The following is a 20831-nucleotide window of genomic DNA, read 5'->3' on the forward strand; positions in this document are numbered from 1 at the left end:
AATTAATATTTATAAGCACTCCATAAACAAGAAAAATGAGTGTGCCAGGGAAGTTTAGGTCCTAACATTTGTATCGACGCCTCTCACGTTAAAATTACTCACTTACCTGTGCAGGGTCCTGGGGTTGGACTCACAAGACTCTCATGCCCACACTCACACCTGAGGGCAATTTAGACAAGACCACCAAACCAATTGCAGTTGTTGCTATATTTTGAATGCAATTCACAAATGTCACTGCTAAATTAGATGTTTGTCTTGCTTCAAAGCTTATAAAGTTAAAGTTGAGCGGAAGGACAAAGTGTGGTAGAATAATATGGACATGTTTCAGTGAAAATCAGTCTTGAGAAGTTAGAAGCTCATTCAAGAGTTTGAGGAAGATTCGGCAGGCATAGACTTCAGCTATAGTCAAAGCTTTTTTCAGCCACCACACTGAGTTGTGTCCATGTCACTTCATGGAGAAGGAACTTTGACCAAGTACAAAGCATTTTTACTGTATAATGTATGGACATACTTTTCAATAAGCCAGCATAAACATTTTATTGGTCTTACATTGCAAAAACACAAAATCTCACCAAGTATTTTTGTTTAGTTTCTTGTGTAAATATCTTATTGCACTTGAAATAAGACAAAACTAGCTTACAAGTAACCAATCAGCAAAATATAGGAGTGTCTTTTAAATCAATAGTTCTCTAATATTGATGAAAACCTGCTAGTTCCACTGGCAGATTATTTCACTTATAGCAAAGGAAAAATGTCTTGTGATAAGTGAAATAAATGAGAGAAACGAGTACTTATTCAAGAATTACTTACTGAAAACTATTCTTTGAACAGTCTTGCTGAAAGGTTGCTTAGAAGTTAGTTTTGGATTATTTTAAATGTGCTAAGAGGTACTTGGTAAGATTTTGTGTTTTTGCAGTGCATAAAATACTTTGATTTTCTGAAAACCTGTATTTTGAGCTTTCATTAGCCGCATCAGCCATATTTATCAAAACCAACAAAAATTAACTACTGAAATAGATACTTTGAAATACGATGCATCAACCTCTAAATCTTGGTTTTGAAGAATGAAAACTGTTAAGCAAACTGATGAGTGTAGAAATGAAGTAATGGACATATGCTGAATAAATTGAAAGGTAAGAGTAAGTGTTCAGTGCTCTCCACATGCAAACTGATGCCACTTTCCCTTTTGCCCCTCAATTGATCTCAGAGACAAATTTCCCTGACAGAATATTAACCTTCAGTCCTTTATCTCCAAGACATTAAAGACTATAGGTGTATATGAGCATAATGTAAAGCAGAATAAGGGTAAATCAGGTTTGGGCAGAACTTCCAGAACATGACTCGGAACGAGGAAGATTAACAACTCAACACCCATTTGTCTTTTTTATTTATTTATTTCTTAATGCACACAGTGTTCCCCATTGAGCATTCACTGAATTAATATATAAATTGAATGTGTGATTTATAATTTTTGGGAAGACTTGGACTGTATGTCAGGTAAGAATAGGTATGTTTTGACCAACAGAGCTACCATATCCCCTGTTTTTGCCTTAATCGTGTCCCTGCTGTTGCTGCTGTGTGCTGACTGTTCTGTGATGAATGAGACAAGTCAAAACCAGTCGTGTCAAAACGACTGTCTCTTGAGAAAGCTGATGTCCTTGTCCAAGAGCTGCAGTCTCAGAGGGACGCACGATACACCACCTCACACTAAAAAATCCCACCATGGACAGATGATGTCTTAAATTTAATCCAAATTCTTGGATACAGGTCAACCTTGCTAAGCCAAAAGATGTGTATAGTAAAAAGGCAATTTTGGCATACTGTATAATAAATTAAACACAATACCTGAACAGTGACAGTACGAATAAAAAAAGAAAATCTATTATTTTAGTTTATGAAGTCTTCTAACATTGATTGTAAACAAAAAAAGGCATTTGGTTTATAGAGATGTGAGGTAAAATGCTGCAAAGACGAGATTTTTATTTGCTCTGTGTAACATAAGGTAGAGCTCCTCCTCCCCCACCTGTTACTGCTTGCTGTCACCCAGCTAACCAAAGCTAGCTTGTTTGTTGGAAACGTGTATATATAAAAAAATGTTCTTAATAGAAGAGCACCACCTTGCTCTACTTTAAACTATGTTCCACAAGCTGCTGTTGTATATATTTGCACTCAGATTAATCAACTAAAATAAGCAGATTGTTTATGGCAATGTTGATGTGTGTGTGTGTATATATATATATATATATATATATAGTCTCAGTTCAGTGCGAAGTTCTACCTTTTTACATTAATCGAAATGAAGTCCTTGGTAAACGTTGAGTAAATCAAGCTATGCTTTTTATATCACAAACAAAGAACTGCCAGTATTCCATGCTTAATAACTTTTAGGGTCATCCATGGGAAATTATATTCCATTTTTATATGTCAGAAGTTTAGTAATTTTACATTACTGATATGTAACTGCTTTTATAGTTACAGTGACAACAAATATTTTCTGCTACTAAGTACGGTAATATATTTTTGAATAGATGGACTCACTTTATACAGCTGAAACCACATACTTACAAACGCTGCATAAAAAAACACATCACCTTGTTTGTTTTTACAATCTGATTTTAAATCAAATTTTGGTCCACTCCTCCAGACAGAATTAGTGTAACTGAGTCAGGTAGTACATTTTCTAAGGAACTGAGATCAAGACTTTGCGATGGCCTAAACATTGACACGTTTGTCCCGAAACCACTTTGTAAGTAATTTTGTGGTATGCTTAGGTTTCATTTGGAAAAACTGTTTGTGCCTTGTGCCTTGAGCCCAAGGTGAAACGTCCTCGCTAATGTCTTAAAAGGATTTTTCAGTATTTCCACAAATGATTCTGTCCTCATGATGTCTATTTTGTGAAGTATGCCAGTCCATCCGGCAGGAAATTGCCCCCTCAACATGATGCTGTCACCCCTCGTACTTCGCAGTCGGGATGGTGTTTTCAGGCTTGCAAGCTCCCTCTTTTCCCTCCAAATGTACCAATGGTCATTATGGCCAAACATGTGAAGTTTAGTTTTATCAGACTACATGCTGGTTATGCCATACTTGCATGTAAGCCTTTTAGGCTTCTTGAAATGACATGCATAAGAATGAGTCAAACATGTGAGGGTGAACAGTTCTCTTCTTAATAACTCTGTGATTTCTTCTGAGTTTTTGATAATGTCATAGAAGGAATCAGTGTATTTGATTTTTTGCCTTAAAAAGAACATCCTTAGGTGTTCCTTCATTTATCTCAGAGGTGGTAAATTAAGGAGAAGCTTACAAAGCCATAAGATTATCTGGGATTTCACAAGTTGTTTAAAGGCACGTTAATCTTGGTGCATTAAATTTGAAGAAAGTAAGCCTTAGAAAGTAAATCCCTAAAATAAATGTCTCAATAATCATCATCAAATGCATATAATGGTTGCCATTATTTCCGACATACAGGAGAAAACCTTCAATCTGATGTGATGTTAAACAAATCACATTGTGATAACTATACACTTATCCCAATATCATGTTCAGGGCTGAGCCAAGATTGTTTTGGGGCTTCAGAAGAATTTGATGTGGGGCACCTTTTGCTGTGAAGAACAGAAACAAAGGAGGAGGAATCTGGGTGAGAAGGTCAAGTGTAATTAGCTTAGCTTAAAACCAGCTATGGATAACTGATTGTTTGCTGGGGAGCAGTCGAGATCAAACCGAGCTCAAACACACAAAAAATCTTTTACTCGTAACATCAGATTGTATCTACGATAACACAACAATCAATTATTGAAGATTATTCTGTCTTTTAAAAAAGTAAACTTGAAATTTTTACATTTTTGACATATTTACCATTTTAAAATATTTAAATCACTTTATATTGAAATCTTCAAATAAAATTTAACAGCATCTCTATCTCAAATAAATGCAAAAATTTTACGTCTATGGTCTATGGACAAAAAAACAAACATTCAAGGCATTTATGAGAGGCCCCTTATGGTTTGGGGGCCCTCAGCAGTGTCTTGGTTTGATACAGTTGCACGTCTTTATTTGACAGTATGTTGGAATAGCTTTGTTATGTTAGTTCCGATTTGTTGTAGTTTGTAATTTTTCAGTATGAGGTATCCAGTGATGTGCAGTGAAGTTCATAGCTGTTGAGGCACTGACTTAGGATTTGTAAATATAGACACCATGCATGTTATTGTTTACGTACAGAAATTTTGCGCATGCATACAAGGCTGAAGGGCAAAAAGACTATTCTTTTACATGTAATCCATAGCCACATTAACTCAGTGAAACTTGAAAATGTAGATATTAATTTCGTGCTATGATCCACAGCAAAGGGAAAAACCGAAACCACTTTCTCGCTCTGTATCGGACAAGCTACACGCAGACTCGTCATAGAAACCGACAACAATACCACTTTATGTTTTAGGATTTAATACCAAAAGCAACATTCAAGGATTTTGCACACAGAACAGAACATTCAGTCTGTATGTTTTAGGCTTAATGTTTTATTAATAAATGATTGCTGTGGTAGATGAGCTGCCGCTTCTACTTTGCTGAATTCTTTAGAAACTGTAGCCCACAAAATGCACATTTCATTAAAAAGCTAGACAAAAACTCGTTATTGCCGTCTTACCTTTACTTATAAATTAAATCCACGCACCGCTAATTCTGCTCAAAAATATCCATTCATCCAAAGCCAAGTCTTTATCCTCGGCATGTCTTTTCTTGTTTACCACTCCATTTGAGAATCATCAAACTGTCTCGAAGCAAACCTTTCAGCTGCGGTGTTGGTCTTCCTTTAGTCCTGCTTCAATTGAAAATCCACTTTAGAAAACTGTTTAAGTGCAAAAATGTAGTCCTTCCATGTTGACGTCGGAAGAGAGGAGAAAACAAATATATCGCTGCACTTTACTTATTTACTGTATGGCTAGCTTGCTGTCACTCTGCAGTTGTGGAGTCACAATACCAATGTCTGGGATCATGAGCACCCCCTGCCATGAGGGCCTCTCCACTCATGGCCCCTAGACACTCCAAAATCTTTCAGACATTTTAACTACATAGTGAGACAGAGAAGGGCATCAAAAGCAAATGAGGTGGATTAGCAGTGCTTGTTACTGACTAATAGTGTCACCCAGGAAATGGGGAATATCATGACATCTGACCACAATGTTGATCTGTTATGTCGTGAGTCATGAGACTGTCACACAGGAACAGTCTTAAGTCTTCAGTCTTAAAAACTGACTGATACCAGAGATTCTTCTTGCCCACAATATCGCCATCCACAACAACCCTGAACATGTTTGGTTGTTATGAAGCCTAGGCGCAAATTCAGACTGGAAGACTCTTTTATCCCCACCGGCACCCGTTAATTGAAGCGACCCGCCCACAATCGTCGACCTATCAACCCTGGACCAAGCCACGTCATGTCCAATCATCGACCAAGTCCCAGCTGATAAGGACCTTCATTCATGGTGTCCTTCGTTCTCCAGCCGAGCTCAACCCACCTCCACCCATTCTCCTCCATTCACCCAGTCCTGAAGCCCACACCCTTCTTCAACCTCCACCAGCAGTGCTGGGCCCTGGGGGATGACATTCCTAACAGCATCGGGAATGCTCATCTGAAGCCTATCGCTAACGCTGCGATAACCGTTATCCCCAGCCGGGGCCCGAGCGCCAAAGACTTTAAATCCTGTTTGTCAATAAACTCTTCTAATTGTCTTCTTTTCTCCGTCTGAGTCTCTCCAGATTGAAATTAGTTATGGCAACATTTATTTTCTCTTTAGAATAAATAAAATATCTTTGAATTAAAAGGAATTATGCCTTGGGTTGGCTCTGATAAAGTTATCCTAATATTGTACAGCTTTAGCTAAAAGGGATTCAAACAAAGTCTTAAAGGACAAATTGCACTGTGTTTCTAAAACATGAACTAATGGTCAAACTAAGCAACTAATGGTTGAATAAAAAAAATCTGTGCATGAACAGTAACTTGCCCACTTTCTCACAACGCACAAGCTTTTTGTAATCCCCAGTACCACTACCACTGACCACTACAAACATCCCATAAATCCTTCTTGTCAGTTCAGACAAGACGGCACAAAGAACAGACTTCTCAGCTTTCTTTCTTTCTTTTTTGGGTGGGGGGAGTTTTTTAAGTTTCCTGCTGTGCTGTGAGTTCTTCCCAGCATAACTAAGACGCTGAAAGCAGCTTATCTGCTTAAAACAGGAAACGGAGAACGGGCGGCGGGTGGGAAAAAAAAAAAAAAGGTGCCTGAGTCCTCCGTCTGTTTCCCGGTTCACAAAGAGGGTGTGATGGAGACCATGGGTTCCATCCCATGTTGATTATTGATATTATGTTGTTTTCAGTTCAAATGTGTTTGTATTAGTTCTTTTTAGTTATATAGTGACATTTGGTGAACATTCTTTGTGGGTGGGGAGACTGGCCATCTTTCCTGTTCGGAGAATGTGTGGTGGGGGGGGAATGTCAGTTTGTTTTGATTTAGATTAGTTCAATTTGAGTTAATTGAGTATTTGCCTTTCTGGGTGTGTCTCAGCAAGGTGGATCAGAGAGGGAGACGAATGCTCCTGGAGCATACCAACTTCCATTAAGAGGGGGAATACTCTGAGGATTTATATTTAGTTATATTTACTTTTGATTGACTTTAGATTAGTTTAATTTTAATAATTTGCATGCATGTAAATATTTGTTGGATCATTTATTGTTAGGTTTGAGTAAGTAGTGTTTGTTTGTCTTTTCTTTTTGGATCACCCCTTTACCTGGTGTAAGTGTTGGAACTTGCCTCAGGTATAAATGTCAGCTTCTTTGTTTCACTGGAGAGAAGGGTGCTGGTGTAATGAAGACTTGGAGCTCCCAAATAAATCCACCTCAAAGACATTTGTTGCCTCACTTCCTTCTTTAAACGCAGAGCCTCCGCCGGTCAAAGTGACAGAGGGCTTATTGAAGGAACTTGTTTCTCCCACTAGAGTCTCTCTCCACCATCCCCAGTCGTCTAATACATTTAGGCCCCCGCTTCCTCCATTGGTTTTGATAGACCAGGCGTCCAAATTTCCTCTGCAGGACTCAGGGAAAATCAATAATCCTCAGTTGAGTGCAGAAGGAAAACCCTCTATTAACAAGACAATGTAATTAGAGCAATAGGAGTGTGAACTGGGCTATGGGCATGGTAGTTATTCTACCTTCTACATATGAATGTCGTTGAATTCGAGCATTATCATTCTTCCCGAGTCAGGATTGTGGCACCAAGTATTACTTTTAAAAATGGTACCTCCTCCTGATTATCTCGTTTCCATTTTTATTAAGTTGGACCTTTCCCTTTCCATGCTGTTCTACTAAACAAGCCAAATGCTAATGTCATTGAAACCCCAGGTGCTTCTAGTGGCTCTTGAAGTTTGACATCAGTCCCTGCTACCCTCCTCCCCTGGGCCCAATTTTCCCTGCATGAAGCTTCAAGGTCCTCAGCTGAGCTCTCTGTTTAGCAACAACAGCCACACAACAGTATGAATGTGTGTCAGACAGAATGGTAATGAGTATCCGTGAGACCCAACCCCGATCTCTCCCCCTCCTCTCTGTCTGAAAATAGATTTGTTCCTACATGCAAAACGGATATTGTAATCACATTTTCTTGTCCCTGATCCACCTGGGGATTTGTACCGTGCACACCAAAAATGTAAATGAATGCAGCGAGATAGACATCACTGGTGATAAATCACATTACCTCCAAATTCTGCTTAGGAACACAACCAGACTGCACAGTAAGCAACACCGATGGTAGCATATTAGCTCACCAGTTAGCTATTTCTCTCACTGTACATCTTGTTTTACTTAATTTATCTTATTTTTTTGGTTTGCTTTATTGTTCATTAACAAGACAGCAGTTTTATGCTTTTGGGAGAAAATGGACAGAAAGGAGGCCAGTGCTGTACAAGGCCAATAGCATAAATTTAGAATTCAACAATCAGAAATTTTGTGATGGATTTCCAGTCTTTAATTTTGTTGGGCTCTGACCAGCCGATACCAATTTTACCACAATAACAAATTCTCTTTAGCAATTATTAACGACAAAAAAAAACTCACACATTTTGGACAGATTGAAAATGCAACTGAATGAACAATGACTTGTTTATAGTAAACTAAAAGTATGATTTCCTATATTTCATAAAATAAATGCAACTCTTGGATTTGTATCAGTAATCCCAGTTATATTGTATCCTTGACCTTGGGTACAAATATTCCCATTCTTTAAAACAGGAAATGCCGCTTAAGTGAGGCAAATGTACATTGATCTTCCAATATACAAGAAATAAGCTCCTCAACTTGCTCAGATGGATAGTCAGAGCAATTACTAAAACACTTGAAACAACTGGAACACTACTAGTCCTCATAAAATTTTCTGTAAATCATGGAAGTGATTACCATGTTGCTGTGACTTAATTAACACATTGCCAAAGGGACTATTCTTGGCCAGCTAGTTATTCTCTTGTTGTGGCACTGTGGAGTTTTTGTGGGACACATAGTCCAGGAGTTTATTATGCCTTTGGTTCTGTGAATTGAATGTCCGCAGTTAGACTAACAAGCTTTGGGAGAAGCAGGAAATCCAAGCACACAGGGTGAGATAATAAATTATCTTGGAGACTTACGGGAGAAGGAGCACTTTTGTGTGCATTTGTTTGAGCACATTTGTTTGCTCAGTGTGGTTATATAACACTGCGAAGAAAAAAAAGACTTACCGGTAATAGATGAGGTTCCTGCTTGCGCCCTTTTTGCCTCTACCCTTAAAATGTTGAAACAGCGACAAATATTAATGCAAGTTGGACAAACGTAGGATCCTCAAGGGAAACTATCTAAGATGTTTCATGTCCTCCTCCTCCTTGTCACCCCCCTTCTGACAGGGACTGTTCCTAACCCCAAGTCTGTATAATGCTAGCAGACCGTCATTTTTCAACAGAACTTGTGACAACCTTCTAAAGTTTGGCTTTCTGTACGTTGTAATTTGCTGACATTTCCTTTTTCTTTCTCTTTCTCTCCTTCTTAACCCCACTGCCCACCCCTCCTTTGTTCCACCAACACCACGCTCACAGATGTTACCAACTTTTCCACACTAGGTAAGTCATTTTATTTTCCATAGCACAGTCCTCCAGAGTGAGTTGTCTTGTTATTTTGGGAGTGATGTGAATGCGTAAATATGATAAAGAATTACACAGGAGTTGGAGCTGAAGCGACTCAGAGATGCTGCTGTTGGCCTGGTTAAGATATTCAGTTTTCTGCCATCTTCGGCTATCCTAGTCCCTGCCTTTGCCCCCCCTACATGTGAGAACACACATTTTGAGCTGTGTACCTTCAATTTGAATTGTATTCAAATGAGAATCAAATGGCCCAGAGAACACGTCAGCAATGTTGACTTAAACAGGCATGGTGTTTGTTTTCACACTGTGGAGAGTGGGCGGACGTTTAAACCCAATCGTACCATTCACAATGCACCATCATCAAATCTATAGAATATACAACGGTGTTCGTATGAGGTCTGTATAATATATTTAATTGGATTTGGAATTGCAGTCAATGTTTGAAATACTGCATTCGCAAAAGGCTGTTTGGATGTAGTACTTTGGTAGGCGTTTGCACTCTGCATGTTGAAAACAGATTGGACAAGTTGATTGGACTCTATAAAGACTGAAAGACAAAACCTCAGAAAAAATGGGGCAAATATGTTGATAATGGAGAACATGATTAGCATGAAAATTTTAATCACAATGGATATTATCATATCTCTACTTTATAGAAATCTCACTCTTAATACTGCCATCCATTAAATGTTCTGTATGATATTATATAGTGCTATAAAGTAATGAACCCCTTAGATATTTCTCCTATTTCCAGTGATGTTTCAAATAAGCAGTGCTGATGCACAGAGTACAGTAAATACAGTTTTTGAAATGACAATTTAATTTAAGAAGGGAAACAAGCTATTGAAATATATATATATATATATATATTTTTTTTTAGCATTTTAACTATGTTAACATTTTTGGAATAATTTTAGTTTCACCAACCAAAACAAGACCTCATTACTGCCAGATGTGTAAAAAGGATTTGCATAGCACATTTCAGGAACAAGGCAGTTCAAGGTGCTTTACATTATAAAATCACAAAAATACAAAAGTCATAGAAGCACAGTCAACAATTGAAGCATTGCATTGTGTCGTTGAATTTCAAAATGTTGTTTGTTTCATTAATGATGTTTCCGGTGTCCAGTGTTGTTGGTGTGAGAGCTGGTTCTCAATATGGACTGGATAGTGAAGCATTGGAGGGCGAACAATTAGAAATGCTAGGTCATACAGATAGGAGCTTCATATTTCCAGCCATGAATGGAAGTTGTCTGAGGTTATAGCTCAAAAAGGTTTGAACAGCGACTTGATTCAAAAATGGCACAGATCAAAATATTTGTATTTTAAATTTTTTTATTTAAGAAAATAATCAAATTAATGCTGTCAGTTTTATTTTATTAAGATCCATTGTGGACTGTAGCGGTTCATCCTGAAAAGGTTGTCAGTCAATCACAGGCCCAAGATTAACAGACCACTGCCCCACTCATAATACGTAGTGTGCTCAGAAGGACCTTCTCAGTCAACAATGAGTCTACAGCGCAATAAATTTTATTATGTGACCATCTTTGAGTATATTGCCTGAAATTGAGATGGAAGATTTTAGAAATCCAGTGATTCTACGGTGCAGCCCAAATAGTTTACCTTAGTGGTTCCTGTTTTTTCTTTTCAGCTCTCTTCTCCTCTCCCATTTACAGTCACCATAAAATAAAATGCAGCCTCTTTCTTTAGACCTTAAAAGAAAAAATGGCTTGGTGTGTTATAAACTGTGTTGCTTTTATTGAGAACAACCACCTTCATTTTTACTGAATTGGAAATTTGAACAAAAATTGTTGTAGAAATGAATTAGATCTGTTTTTTTTTTTAAGTCTTCTCAGTATTGGAAAAAAAAAAGCCTGCTGAGGATAAAACATATAAAAGGAGTTTTAGTTTGGAGAAAAAAAAACAACCTTTCCTGTTAGACAAAAAAAATCGTCGGGATTACAACTAAGAGGCTAAGAAGCACATGAGCTCACACAAGCACAAGAGCGAGGCCACAGGAGGATGACGGTCACCCTTGGTTTTATCTGAGACAGATGACAGCAAAGCCTGTATTGGAGCAAACGCTCCTGCACTCAGATCAGATGATCAGCAGGGAGACGGGTCTGCAGATGGACCGAGGTTGTTTTGTAAAGGGCAGAACACACTGGGGGTGAATGATGCAAGGGGGGAAAAAAAACCACACACCTCCTTTAATTTATGTTTACCAACCCTAAACTCTGGCGGCTGCAGCAGACCGCAGCTCTGTGGAATGGCCTTCAGATTCTTCTTGGCTTAATGTGGCATTGCCTTTGTGCAAATATTATAGGCCACTCCTAATTTCATTTCTTTTTGTAATATGAAACCTTTTTTCTTTTGATCTTCTTAAACAATCATGACAGATTTTTTATTATTATTTTTTTTTCCAGCTTGTAAAAGCTGTTCACATTCCCCACCTCACCCAGCTGGACCACTGTCAGCCTCCTGCTGCTGTAATTTCTGCTGAGAGTATGAGGTAATCCTTCCCCAACAAAGCACATATGCCTGCTATTGTTAAAAAGAAATGATTAGCGCCTTTTTGACTCAAGTGAGGAAGAACATGCATTGGCATGGAGAATCAGGGGAACGGAGGGGATCGTGACTCAAGCAACTAGAAAAAGAGGGAGAATTAATCCCTGGGCCCAGATACAGAAAAATTAATATAAACAAAACATTGTTCTGACTTTTAATACACACATGTAAAATACACATTTTGTCTCTTTGTCACAAACTCTAGTGCCTTTTATTGGGAACATCTGTAGTAAAAATACAAATATGGGGTTACAATGCTCGGTTTGTATAGCGGTAAATAAAATATGCCCACTCCGTAAATGAAAAGCAAAGAGCAAAAGAGGAGAAAAGGGGGAGTAGAGGTAAAAAGAGGTAAAAAGCATGCATTTGTTCTCCGTTATCCAAATCAACAAGTCATTTGTTGAACTGGATTTTGTTTAGGGGCATCATGTAAAGGGGGAGGTACACTAAGGAATGCAACACAATTAATTTCCTTCTTTTTCACTACAATGCACTACTTTTTCAACAATTCTATATGACTCTAAACTAAATAGCAGTTTAGCAGAGGATGGTGTTTTGTCTGTAGCCGTTATTGATGCGTCCGCACCCACAAAATAACGCAAAAACTCTTCATCATTTTACTTATTTTGGTCACGATCTCCTGCGCTTGCTGGAGTCCATACTTTGATGCATTTTCTTACTCGCTTGACTCAAAAAGACCCTAATCGCTTAGTAGTAGACATCTGTGCTTTGTTGTGGAAAGATTACATCACACTCAAAGCAGAAATTACAGCTGCAGTAACCTTAGAAGGCTAACAGTGGTCCATCCGGGTTAGATGGAATATGTGAAACCGAAAGGGAGTTGCAGCATCCTTTGTTTTCTCAGAGTGTTTTCAGAAATGCTCAGCGGGTGACAGGAGAGGGATAGAGGTTAACGGCATGACTGAATCCGCGGTAGCGGGGTGTCGGAACAGGACATGCAGAGCACCAGTGGTTCTTAGCATCTGCTCATGGGAAAAATCAATTGCCTAATTTCCAAGGTGAACCTGATGGATTTTACATGAAAAAAAAAAGAATTATAAAAATGTGTTGCATCTCAAATGCTTCTTTTTCTCTTTCTCTCTCTGAGAGCACCCAGATATCTCTTATTGTGTAATTGAAAACTCAGTGCCATGCCACTACAACCAGAACAGTTTGGCCAGTCGGTGAAGCATCTGCGAGCAGTTCTGGATCTGGCTCCACTCTTTTGAGGCAGGCTCTGGCAGACTGATTAAAAAAAAAACGTAGGAAAAAAAAAAAGAACACCCCTAGCTAGCTGAGAATAATAAGTACCCATGGGAAGCTGCCAGATGGACATTTACTGTGAGCCTAGCTGGAGAGGGAGGAATCTGTCAAACATCACACCGGGCATCTGTGGGGGGGCAGCGCAAGTTCACGTCCACTACAGTGTGTCGGATGAGAGAAGGGCTCTTTGTCGAGACTAAAAGCTGTTGGATTTTTTTTTTTTTTTTTTTTGAAATATCACATCTAGTTGATGCATTTACCTGCTTTTCAAGGTCAGCAATTCGCATTGCATTAAAGCATAGCAGTTAGAGTGAGAGCTTTAAATAATGTCCGGATAATGGATGCTGGAAAGATGCTTATCGCCTTTTTCCTCCCTGGACTCAAATGTTAGCCCAGTTTCCTGGCAGTCGCTGGCTGTTAATCAACACTTTACTTAATTTAAAGCTAGATTCAGCTGTGCCGCTCACAGGTGCTTCTCAGTAAATCGGACGATCATGGGAAAATTTTAATTCAGTAATTTAATTCAGAGTAATTCTACAAAACATAATGATGTATTTCAGGTGTTATGTTAATTTCCATCATTTTATGTTACAACTAATAAAACCCCAAAATTTAATTTCTCAGAAAATTAACATTTTTTTCTGCAATGTGTGACTCGCAGTCCAGGGCGTCCTTCCATGTGGGAGTGGCACAAAACAAAAAAATAAAAAAATTTCTGTTGGGCTTTTTAAATTTTTTTTATAAAAGAATATGTTTTTTGTGTGTTTGCCCCTTGGACATCCAAATTTGCTGACTGGTCAGATATGACCTGATTATTCAGCAGTGGTCACTAAAGCTTTAAAACACACTTTTCAATATATAAAAAAAAAAAAAAAAAAAAAAATCATCTCAGCTGGGACAGGACCATCCATCCATTGTCCATACCTGCTTCTGACTGGAGGGTCACCGTGAGACTGGTTCCTATCTGCAGTAGTTATTGGATAAGAGTTGGGATGCACGCTGGACTGGTCACCGGTGCTTCACAGGGCAAAGAAACACCACTTTACTGGAATCCCAATTTCCATTTCTTGAAGGCCAGCTTATTGAAGTTGTTAATATACCAGGCTCAAACAGTTATGGCATGCTCGGGAGGGAATTAAGCCATTTGGTTCAGATGTGTAGGACTATATACGCATTGGAATGCAGCAGTATTTTGTGCTCAAGGACTGTAGTTTGAAACCCTGGCCTTTCTATTCAGTGGGGTGCCTGTCGACATACAGGAGGGATAAGCCACAAAGGTTTATTGCTGAAGAAGCTAGCTGTTGTGTGCTGTTGAGTGTTGTGTCCTAGTATATAATTGGAAAGCTGAAGTGTGGAAAAAGTGTGGTAGAAAAAGGTTTAAAAGCAACCTTGAGAGGATTGTGAAGGGAAGTCCATTCAAAATACTTGTCAGTAAGCTGAAATTTCAGTATTAAAAATCATTTTTCTTCTTCTTTTTTTTGTGCGTGTTAAGCAATACTTTTCGGAGACGCTGAATTTTGGGCTTTTTTTTTTTTTTTGGCCGTCAGCCATCAAACATCAAAATGGACAGAAATATACAAAATTAATAACTTTAACTTGTGAAGATACAGTGTCTGCTTGTGATGGAAGTCAGGGTAATAATTGTTGGACACGTGCCTACCAAAAAAAGAAGAAAAAAGTATGCTCTACCTCAAATAATTATTGCAAGTGTTATCTTTTTGACTTCCAGGAAAAACGTCCAGTCTATATATGTATTTTGCCCCCTCTTAGTTAGAAAGCTATAGGCGAGGAATTACAATTGCCTTATTATGCCGACGGAGGCTCGAGGGTTTTTGAGAACGAACAAGAGAATAGGAGCACAAAGAGTTCATTTCAGCATTGTCAGCAGTGAAATAGGAGCTCGTTTCTCTTAGACAAGCTGTGCACCTGTTATGATTGCATTATGTCTGGCAGTCCTCCCTTCAAACAGGAATTGAGCCACAATAGATCAGTGATATATGACACTGGCAGAGAGGAGAGGAGAGTGATCGCTGGCTGCTTAGTTAAGCAGATACCATTGTGCCGTTGAAGTCTAAAAGTAGATCTGTGCTTGATAAAAGGCCAGCCTGGATGGAGTCCAAAACGCTGAGGGCTTTGTAATCCTGCATAGTGAATTCCTCTGAAACGTTCTTGCCTTCCCTCAGAGGTTAAGAACAATATTCTCCATGGATAGTGCAGCACTTTTTAAGTCTCCATTTGGGCTTTCTCGTGCAAAACTACATTCAAAATACTGTATAAGAGAATAAATAAGATCACGGTGTTAAATTTTTAATCATTCCAGTTTGCGTGTCTCGGCTGTTCTGCTATTCACTGAAAGAATCCATAATTCAAAGATAATGTAGCATTGACCTCGTGTTTGCAGTTGGCATAAGATTTCTTGCAGCTATATCCTAAAATTATTAAAGTTTAACCATAAAGAGTTCTGTGGTCGGTTTTTAATGTCTTCCCTCATTTCCCACACTCGGCTCGGAGGGTAGTTAAAAAGGGCTTTGAATGATGGCTCTTTAGTGTGACTTGCATATATTTCTAGGGAATGAGACTTGAGTGACACATCTTCAAATCTTCACTTTTATAGTCATCTTTAGATGACTTTGCCACATGTCATCCGTTGCTTGTTTTTTGGTTTTCTGTAGGCTTAAGTGTAGGTGTTAGGACTTTTGCTGAAGAACGTGGATTTTAAACCAATGGTGACCTATTTATGGTTTTCTGGGAGAGATTTAAGCTCCCGTTAAATAAAAAAATAAGTTTCTTATCTTGGTCTCATTTGACCAAATCCTATTTTTTGAGAGTCACACTTGCAAGGCCATTACCTTCCTGTGGAATTTTGCTTGAGTCTCTTCTTCCTTCAGTGCTTTGTCTGGGATTTGTCCCATTGAGCTGGATTTCTTATTTTGCATTTCATCCTGGCCAATCAGCGAACAGAAGGGGGTGTAAACAACGGAGAAGAATCTACTTGTTGTTGTTGTCCAACAGTATGATAATAAACCTTTGTAAAGAAGCGTTGCATGCTTCCCTTTTATAATATAAAAACATCTCAACGATACACACCACAAACACAAAACCACAAAAAAATTCAAAATAATAAAAGTGCACAGAGCACCGAGACATCGTTCAGTGTAAAAAGGGCTACAGAGACATATTTTGAATGGCAGCTCTTATTGTGAAACATAATACCTTTTCAAAGGTTAGTCATGTGGTCCTTGATTTCATAGAAACCAAAGTTTATTTGTCCAGCAGGATTCATAGGCAGGGTAACATGAAGTGTTTCCAGAAAAATAAAATAACATTACTGTAGCACCTCCCTTAGGAAAGAAGTGTGAAGAGGGTGGTTTGTTTGGATTGTTCATTTATGTTGTGAACTCCCTTGTTGACCATGGTGCTAGAAATGTCCCGTCTAGAAGGTGAAGTTACTCCAGAAATCTGATTACAGTTAGCGTCTGAGCATGTGCAAGAGGTATTTCACCATTGTTTTTGCTAAAAAATAGTGAACCATTTTTTATCATGGTGTTTTTTCCTCACTTCACAATTGTATCAAATTAAAGGCTGAAATTTTCAAAATGGTTCATTTTCAGATCTGACTACTTATGATACAAGATTAATTTACTTAAAGTTTTTTTTTTTTTTGCACAAGTGAAGTTCCATGCCAAGCCCATACAGATGCTGTGACAATACATTACACAACATTAGTTTGAGTAAACGGAGGTTTGGTTGACCCACTGCATTCAGGTGTCAGGAGGCTGTTTTAGCGAACAGATGGCTTATCTTTAATTTTAGCAGCAACGGCGTCAACTACCAAAGCTCTATAAGTTTAGCTGGGGAGTGTTGCATTCATCAGTAACTAACAGCATATGGCGGTGGCACATTAAGGTGTCATTTGCTCTTTTTCCCTGGTTTATTTGCTGTTGTATGAACTGTGCAGAAGCCAAGCATTAGATGCTCACTTCACAGGACAAAGTGTGTTTATTTGTTTGGTTGGGTGTTGGGCACTCAGCTTTAGATCCTATGCTTTCTGTTTGATCAGCTTTTCAAAGAGCTGCAGTAATTTATTTGCTTATTTATTAATTATGATAGTGAGAGTTAGCTTAAACCCTGGCCTGCAACCACATACATGCCCATTATTTTTGGCATTTGCTGCTATTTTACTACTTTTTCAAAGCTGTTTGAAGTTTTGGTTAAACTTATTTATGTTTAATTGGGAGACAAGTGGAAAGGCAATTTATAAAACTGTTTCTGTGTCAGGAAGGGTGTTATTTTTCCTGTTTGTCAAACTGAAAAAGTCTAGTACTGGCATTGCTTCTTGTCAACACTGGAAGAAGAAGCCTTATTAACAGATGTTCCACATGTCTTATTGCTATTACTGGCCCAGCTGTCAAGTAATGTCTTCATTCTGATTATTGACTAGCTTGGTCTGTTCAGTCAGTTTTTAAATCGGAGAGGATCAAATTTACTTAAAATGCCTTGAAAAAGTACCCGTTTCCCATCCAGCTTTGTCACATTTTGTCACATTACGACCACAAACTTTAAGATATTATTGTGGAATTGTATGGTAGAAAATCAAAACTTTTTTTGCCATTTCTTTCTTTTTATTCATAGAAATCTGAAAAGTTTCTGTGCATACACTTGAGTAATGCACATTATGTCATAGGAGATACTGTAAAAGAAAAAGACACGTATCCTCAGGCATACACAAAAAATCCAGTTTGCACACTTGTGTGTCTGGAAAAAAAAAGCCTAATTGTACCAGTTGTCTGCACTTTTTAACACCATGCCTAAAGGTCAGCCCTTATTTTAGAGTCACTGTTGTTCAGGAAGGAATTAATACTCTCTAATCACCTCCAGTGCTTTTTCAGTTTAGTCCTCCTTGCTCACTTTCTGTTTTGACACCCCTTTTATGCTTTCACTAAGCCTCTTCTTGTGATACGCCACAGCATGCATTCTTCTTAAAAAAAAAAAAAAAAAACCTTCAGCCTCTCCCCACTTCCTTATTGTTATTCAAGCTCTCTCTAATAAAGCAGCATTAATTAGCCTGCTCTTCAAAAATATAACTTTCCATTTTGTCTTCAGGGTTTGGTCATTAAGTGAACAAAAGCAGTCAAACGGCTGACACAATAGGCTGAGCTGATTGAGTGTGCAGCCACAACAAAACCTGGCTGGGGAACAATCAGAGGGTTCTGCATCTTTTATAGCATATTGTCTGTGTGTTGTTTTTATGGACTGGATGGTTTGAGTTTTTACTTTCAGCTTGCTGTAAAAAAAAAAAGAAAAAAAAGTGCTTGTTCCTAAGTTAAAATTAGGCTGATTATTTTTAGGAGATATAAAATTATTTCAATATTAAATTGCATATCTGCAACTGACCCCTCATCTTCTTCCTGTAGATATTTTTCCATCCCCTAATTTTCTTGATTTTCTGATTTGAAGGCTCTCTTTCTATTTGAAGAGAACATTTTATGTCAGGATTAATCCAAGGTTTGTTTTTGGAGAAACACTGTACCTTCCACCATGACAACCATTTGCAAACAAAAGTTTAGTTTGTCTCATGGAAATTCCCGGTTTTACCCACGGTGACATATCTTTACATGAATGAAGGGAAAATGGACTCCAATAAGGAAGCAAGAACTACTATGTAAATGACATAGTCAAAATCCAAATGAAAGACATGGAAGTGTACCCTAGACAAATTAAACCAGTGGATAATACAACCATGAGAAGATGTGAAACACAACAAGCTATGCAAACTTTGGAAATATCATCCTTGAAACACACAGAAAAACTCCATACAGAGACCAAGCTCTTGCTATGGGAAAAACCCCAGCACACATCACAGTGGTAGAGACATCCCGAGTCTCAAGTATGGATAGTTGGGCTGCACCAAGCCCTGACACGATCCATCCTAAGTGGCTTAAGAAACTGCTACCTCTCAAGGAATGCTTGGCACCATGGGTGCTCATCGATAGAACAAATTCAGGACCCCCTGAAATGGGGTATCTTATTCAACTTTCAATGAATAACATTCTAGAACATCTATAGTCACTAGACAGACTCTATAATGACAAAGATGAGCCAAAGCATAAGCTGTGCCATGGGGCAATTGGTAGGAACACCAAAGGTGTTAAACCTTAGCTAACACATTAGTCACTGTAAGACCAAACATCCTAACTTTTGCACTGCCTGAACTAACCTCAGGGATTTCCTATGGTTCAGTGATACACTTATATGGATCCTAAATGACTTGGAACTGTACAGCTTAAACAAGATGCTCTGAGGCTTCATAACAAGCTCAAAGGAAGTATGGAAGACAACTCTGGAGACCAACTCAAAGGTCTCTATTGGTCACCTTTGCTATATAAATATCAAGTTGCAGGCCAGAAGTGAACCAAACATCAACTGACCCAATCAGAATATACATCAAGGGCATTGAATGTTATTCGGACTGGAGAAGTTCAGTCGATTAGTAATGAGGCAATATTTTCTGTTTTCTTTCTGAGACTGTACAATGCAGTTTTCCTCATGCTTTAGCTGTTACAAGCTGTTATTTGAGATACTGTTGCTTTTCTGTCATTTGAACCAGTCTACTCATTCTCCTCTTGCCTCTTTAAACACATTTCTACCCATAAACCGCTGCTCACTAGATATTTTCTCTTTTTTAAACCAAAAACATAACACATAGAATCTGATTGGTGCCACTTCCACATGTACTACTAAATTGGATATCGGATAGTTTTCAAAGCATCTGCAGCCTGAACAGTCATGTCACATTTGATCAGACTGCATCACAAGTATTCTGCAGAAGAAACCAGACACAGTAAATCCAGACATAAACAATAGCTGCAGTAAGCAGTGGAGACCCTTCACTTTCTTTCTTTTCCCTCAGTTTCTTTCTTTTCCCTCAGTTTTATGACAATACCATCACCTCCCAACAACTTTAAAATCGATTGGGAGTTGGCGGCATCCATTATTACTAGGCCTGTCGCGATAAACGATAAATCAATTAATCGTACGATAAATTAAAACTATCGACGTCATTTCAATTATCGGCATTATCGTCTCTTCCGTCCTTTTTCTCTTTCTGTTGATGACACCAAATGAAAAAAGGCTCAACTCCGGTGATCTCCACTGACCCTCCTTTCTCATTTCCTTAGTGTAAAGCCCAGCGCACACTACACGATCTTAGAGCTGTCGGCCGATTGTCGGCCCATTTTCAAAACCTGACAGACCACACATTAGCCGACAGAAATCCTAGGTATAACGGTTCGATCGGGTTCGATCCTGCCATGTGGTGTCCAACAATGGGCACAAAATAATGGCTACAAGTCCAGTTAACTAATTTTAAAACCAGGCATTAATCAATGCTTTACTACAATCTACCTGCAATACATGTGGCTCTAGTGTCAGTGTAAAGTCCTGACTGAATGAAAATCATTATAACCTATTTACATCATGTTAACGAAGAACAGCTGAAAAGTTACCGGGTTTATCAACTGCGGTAGCAGTTTCGCTCCAACTCCTCCCCTTGTCATTTCTATATTCTTTGCATGTTGAATAAACATTAATGTTGTTTCCACGTATCATCTCCAATGTCCGCTGGACTTCGGGTTGGCCTATCAGCTGTTTGGGATTCCCGATGTAATTTCCCCTCAGCTTTCTGATTGGCTACCTGTCACATTCAACAGGCTGCGTTAACTTAACGCTCCCAGTCGGGGAAAACCCCTGATTTAGATCGGAGCTGCAACGACGACCTACAAGAAACACACCACACAATCTTAGAAAGACCATCTTCTAAGATTGTTTTAAGGGGAAAAATAGGAGCAAAA

General features: G+C 38.5%; 1 protein-coding gene across 42 annotated transcripts in view; it reads left to right on the top strand.

Annotated features, from left to right (window-relative positions):
* Positions 1 to 20831, top strand: part of LOC114157924 (protein tyrosine phosphatase receptor type D) — a 455035-nt gene that overhangs the window by 122594 nt on the left and 311610 nt on the right. For all 42 annotated transcript variants that reach the window (XM_028039112.1, XM_028039111.1, XM_028039110.1 and 39 more), the window contains exon 4: positions 9106 to 9129. The gene's annotated coding sequence lies outside the window, so the exon portion shown is untranslated. The remainder of the gene's footprint in view (positions 1 to 9105; positions 9130 to 20831) is intronic.

Source organism: Xiphophorus couchianus, chromosome 14, assembly GCF_001444195.1.
Source record: "Xiphophorus couchianus chromosome 14, X_couchianus-1.0, whole genome shotgun sequence".
Classification (NCBI taxonomy): domain Eukaryota; kingdom Metazoa; phylum Chordata; class Actinopteri; order Cyprinodontiformes; family Poeciliidae; genus Xiphophorus; species Xiphophorus couchianus.